Source organism: Danio rerio, chromosome 23 (assembly GCF_049306965.1).
Source record: "Danio rerio strain Tuebingen ecotype United States chromosome 23, GRCz12tu, whole genome shotgun sequence".
In the NCBI taxonomy this organism is placed as follows: domain Eukaryota; kingdom Metazoa; phylum Chordata; class Actinopteri; order Cypriniformes; family Danionidae; genus Danio; species Danio rerio.
Window position 1 is genome coordinate 5506501 of NC_133198.1, and position 6000 is coordinate 5512500.

Below are 6000 nucleotides of genomic sequence, written 5' to 3' on the forward strand. Positions count from 1 at the left end.
TTAAAGGGAATTTGAGATGATACTCTGATTGCTTTATTCTCAAAACACACCTATAACTCATTAAGAGAATAAGCTCAACCCTGTTAGACCATGCGCCACGGCGGAAAGTGGATTTTTACGTCCTTAAAAGAGCAAAAGTGGATTCGGACATGCCCTTAATGCTTTTGAGCCCTGCGCTTTGGACTTTGCACCTGGATCGTCAAAATAGAGCCCTAAATGTCATCCAGTATCTTAGATTGATAAAATGTTATACCATCTTCAGTGTATGTAACACTGAATCTGTTATAGAGGTTGTGTTAAAAATTATCAATATTTAGAAAAGCTTTAGAAAAGAACAGCGACCATGTTGAGTTCCATATCTGCAAATAACTTACCTGTTGTTGTTTTTAAAGGGCTATGGTAGCCCTTTATTGGTAAATGTAATGAGTTAAATTGGAAAATAATAATACCAGTAATAATAGTAGTAATAATAGTAATATTAATAATAAGTATTGAATGATAATGTTAGAGTGGCATGGTGGCTCAGTGGTTAGCACTGTTGCCTCACAGCAAGAATGTCGTTGGTTCAAGTCCCGATTGGGCCAGTTGGCAATTCTGTGTGGAGTTTGCATGTTCTCCCCAGGTTAGCGTGTGTTTCCTCCAGGTGTTTTAGTTTCCCCCACAGTCCAAAGACATGCAATATACAGTTGAAGTCAGAATTATTAGCCCCCCTTTGAATTTTTTTTCTTTTTTTAAATATTTCCCAAATGATGTTTAACAGAGCAAAGAATTTTTACAGTATGTCTGATAATATTTTTTCTTCTGGTAGAAACTCTTATTTGCTTTATTTCGGCTAGAATAAAAGCAGTTACATTTTTAAAACACCATTTTAAGGTCAAAACAATTAGCCACTTTAGGCTAAATATTTTTCAGATAGTCTACAGAACAAACCATCATTATACAATAACTTCCCTAATTACCCTAACCTGCCTAGTTAACCTAATTAACCTAGATAAACAGAAATTGGGGAAAAAAATAAACAGGGGGGCTAATAATTATGACTTTAACTGTAGGTGAATTGAGAAAACTAAATTGGCCTTAATGTATAACTGTGTGTAAATAAGAGTATGGCTGTTTCCCAGTACTGTGTTGTGGCTGGAAGGGCATCCGCTGCGTAAAACATGAACCGGAATAGTTGGCAGTTCATTCTGCTTTGCCAGTCCCTGATAAATAAGAAACTAATCTAAAGGAATATGAATAAATGAATAATAATGTTAATGATTAAGATGGATAAGTTGACGGTTCATTCCGCTGTGGTGACCCCGGATTAATAAAGGGATTAAGCCGACAAGAAAATGAATGAATGAATGATTAAGATTTTATGTTCAATTTAATAATGAATTTACTGTAATAATAATTGCTTGATTTATATTTATTATAGTGCTGTTTTCAATTGGTCCAGTAACTGTTTATCTTTATTTTTAATTTCAAATTAAAAAGAGTTATAAATAAACTTTAATAAATCTATGAAAAATATTAAATATTGTCAGAATTGCTTTAGTTATACATTTATTCATTTTCTTTTCGGATTAGTCCCTTTATTATCTGAGGCCACCACAGTGGAATAAACCGCCAACATTTCTTGCGTATGTTTTATGTAGCGAATGCCCTTCCAGCGGCAACCCATCACTGGCAAACACCATACACACTCGTTCATTCACACACATACACTACGGACAATTTAGCTCACCCAATTCACCTGTACCGCATGTCTTTGGACTGTGGGGGAAACTAGAGCACCCAGAGGAAACTCATGGGATCTCGGGGAATATATGCAAACTCCACGCAGAAATGCCAACTGACCTGAGGCTCGAACCAGCGACCTTCTTGCTGTGAGGTGATTGTGCTACCCACTGCACCACCATGACGCCTCGTGCTTTAGTTATATATGTTTTATAATTGTATTTTATTCATTATTTAAACAATTCTTATTTTTTATTATATTATTACCATATTTTCAATTGGAACTAAATTTATGTTTCATAATGTTCACTGCAAATGCCTCCAGTTTGCTATTGCCATTTTTCATTTTAAATGATCCCTGTAGCTGTTTGATAGATTGAATTTATATTTTAAAGGATTAAAATGAAGTCAAAGTATAATTCTTACTTTCTAATAATGCTAATATTTTAGTTATTTCAAAATTAAAATTAATTATAATAGTAGTAGTAGTAGTAGTAGTAGTAATAGTAAAAATAATACTTACAGGGCAGTTTATATCGAAGTTGATATTTAGCCACACCATGTTGATGTTTCGTTTTTATGAGGTGCGTTAGCACAACGCCTAACCCCCAACCTGGGGTGTGTTTCCCAAAGCCATTGTTAGCCAACTAAGGTCGCAAGTTCTGTCGTTACAAACATGGTTTGTCGTTTCCCAAATCTTTGGCTCCAACGAACATTCGCAAACTTGAGCACTCACAACTACACCTCTGGAGCTGTAGTTAGAAACAAAGCTCCTGGCTGTGTTTTATTCCCACTTATCCCCCCTATGCTCTATTCATTTAGAACATTCTAACATTCAATTTTGGAATTATTAAAAATAAAAAAAGCATTAAGGTCACCTCTTTTATTTTTACATTTTACAATTTTTACAGTTCAGTTTTTGCGATCTTCATGTTTTACAATTGTGCTCCCTTCGCAGTGCACTTTGAAAACACTGATGTCATTTTGAACACATGGTGAAAACTATAGGTGACTTATTATTTAAAAGCGGAATTTATGTTACGTCTCCAAAGCTTGTGAAATCAAAAAGCATATGTTAATTCTTTTAATTTATAGTGGGTTATTTATTAAGTATCTGTATTGTATAGGACATGGGCATGCTGGTTGGAACTTTCTGCTGTGGTTTACATGTCAAATTGTAAAAGTAGACTTCTCAAAAATAAATAAATAAATAAATAAACAATATCCTACTTAATAATATCATTAATTATTAATTATTATTATTATTATCATCATCATCATCACTATCATCATCATCATCATCATCATCATTATTAAAATTATTATTATTTAACTTAGATTTTTTAATTTCTAATAAATAATAAATATTACATTTCATTTTATAATTAATACCCTCGTTATTTATTTATTTATCTACACAATTTATATGATATTAGAATACGTGTTAGCTTTTGTAAGTGATATGTTTTAGAATAGAATATGTAATGTTCAACTTCTCAATAATATTTGTAAAGCAAACACAAATCCTATATGCTATTTACATATATCTCAGTTAAAAAGTTGGAAAGCGAGTGCATGTTTTTACCAATTCTAATACTGGATTTTATTTTAAATGCGTGTTTGTGTGAAACATCATAATTTGCACAAGAAAATTATGGGTTCTTCTCTAAAGAAGTAGTTACTCGACCCAGTTTAGAGCATCATTATGGGTGTTTTACGTTATAACTAACGTGGTTCAAGCGATGGATCTGCGACAGAGAAACTATGCGTTTTGGGAAACACTCGTCACTACATAGTTCTTTTCCCAAACGATGCATCGTACTATGATAGTTCAGCCGCGAGTTACGTCGTTGTTTGGGAAACGCACCCCTGGAGGACAAGGACATACAGATATACACTACAGACAATTTAGCTTATACCCAATCCACCTAACCCATATCTGTGAACCTGTGGGAGCACCCAGAGGAAACCCATGCGAATACGGGGAGCCCAAATAATAATAATAATTATAAAAATAATAATAATTATTATAATTATAATAATAGGCATATTTTGATTGATTATTCAATTGTAAATTTTTTTCACAAATTGCTTTTATTTTACATCTATTTTTATCATAATTTATGATGCTAACTAATGTTTTTAAACAATTTTTAAATGCAAACATTTTTATGTCAGTACACTATAAAAGGTTTCTGCTTTAAATTTTTACGCTGAATCGAATAAACTTTGTTATTTCAATTTAAATCAATTAAACTGACTTAAAACATAGTCACAACAGCTTAAAAAAGTTAAAACCTGATTAACATACTAAATTAAGTTAAAGTAACATAAAACATATGTTGTCATAATTTTTGATTATATATTAGTTTTTTATATAATTTAAAAATAATTGTTTTTCAAAAAAAAAGGAATCTTTTTTTCATGTGTTTCCTTTTTCCTAAATATCCTGTTTCATTTGTAAATATATACTCTAAAGAGTGAGAAGAAGACGTCATTTGATCAAGGCCACTGGAGCATTAAAAACTCACCGAAACTCGTTGACACAGAAGAGCTTTTCCAGGCTCAAATTATGAAACATTAACTCCAATTAAAAATTAACCAATCAATATCTCTCAGCCGGCGGAGCAGATGTCAAACCAAACCTCTATGGTTTAAGGGGCTTTCCATATAGTCTGAGTAAAATCCCCATGGCTTCAGTAATCAAGGATCCCACTGTCTTTGTCAAACTGAGGTCTATAAATACTCATTTAAGTTTGGCTTAATCAGATTATATGCTCCCCAGTCCGTGCAGTACGGAAGCAGGCTGTGACGTCCGGCCTACATTGTGTAAGAATTAGACTTTCGCCATATCCTTCACAGAGTCTGGCCTCCCTCAGCGTCCAGTATGTAACAGGTCACTTCTTAAACCAATGTGCCATGACTGGTTAAACAGATTTAACTGCTTTGTTTGAGCTAGGCTTGAATGCACAGAAAATCTTGACTGATTATTTGTCTATAAGAAAGTTGATGACATGATTGTTGAATTAAAAGCACACATCATCTTCAAAAATACAAAATAAAATAGTTGTAAGAACATCAACATTTAGCTTACATTTCAGAAATAATAACACAGGAATTATATGGGAATAATATTTCTAAAGGAGCAGTTGACATGAGATTGAACCAGATTTTGGTAAAAACACAAACAATACAAACATAAAAATAAAACAAATCCAAGAAAATCTGAAAAAGTGTTATGTGTAATAGCAATGGAACGACACAAGTTGAACTGAACAACTGAAACGTATTTAATACTTTAAATAAAAGGCCTTTTTGGTGATGGAAGCTTAAAGACCCCTCTCCAACCCGGGCTCATTGTGGAAACGAAGTCCTGTGGACGTTTCTGGAGATCGCGGAATACGTCCTGGCGGGTACGTACGGCTGCAGTTTTTGTTTTCGTGAATCCGCGAGAGGCCGCTGTTGTGCGCTTTTTCGCGTCTCAGACGCCTCTCGCGAGCGCGCCCGCGCTGTTCTCGCATGAACCCGCCGGAGGCCGCTGTCCGACTGACCGGATGATTGACTGCGCGATCGGCCAATCGGCCAACCCGCCCTCCTCCTTCCCCGAACCCAACCAATCTTTCCGATCGACCCGCCCGCCTGCTCGCTTCCCTAAACCCATGTAACAGTTTACAAAAGCCGTCCAAAAAAATAAGCCCTGATTTTTTTTTCCGGATTTCACCACGTTCTCACCCTGTTATGAAAGTCGTTCACTTCATTTTTGGGATTCTGTTTTTGTCTTACCTGATTACTGGAACCGGTCTTCCCCGGACTCGAAACCGATCGCCGTGGCCGACTCCTCCCTGCATTTTGAGCCTGCCGACGTACACGGTGAGCTGAGTGGACAAACGGGTTGCAGCGGGGAAGCCCTCCACAAGGAGGTAAGCGGTCTGCCGGCAAGCGCGAAAGGGAACGGCGTCACACCGCCCCGCAGCGTTTGCTTGAAAAAAATAAACGCGCCCGTACGTACCCCCCCGGACGTATTCCACTGTCTCCAGAAACGTCCGCGGGACTACGTTTTCAGAATGAGCTTGGGTTGCCCCTCTCATATGGTGAATGAAGTCACAAGAATTTTACAGACTTCAACACAGTGTAAAAAAATCTTGATGTTCCTGTGGGTCTTGTCTACCAAATCTGATCTTCAATTTGTATTTCATATTAGATTCAAGTCAGGTAATTGGCTAGGCCATTCCACACCTTGATTTCCTTTCTCTGAAAGCATTCGAGAGTTTCCTTGTC

General features: G+C 35.9%; 1 protein-coding gene across 17 annotated transcripts in view; it reads left to right on the forward strand.

The window, feature by feature from the left end:
• LOC103908677 (tubby-related protein 1-like) overlaps positions 1-6000 on the forward strand; it is a 51998-nt gene that overhangs the window by 27371 nt on the left and 18627 nt on the right. The window contains exon 1 of one of the 17 annotated variants that reach the window (XM_073939750.1): positions 4520-6000. This exon is cut by the window's right edge and continues 617 nt beyond it. The exons of 15 other annotated variants lie outside the window; for them this stretch is intronic. The gene's annotated coding sequence lies outside the window, so the exon portion shown is untranslated. Of the gene's footprint in view, positions 1-4519 lie in introns of those variants that run through there. One more of the 17 variants, XM_073939752.1, reaches the window with a different exon arrangement.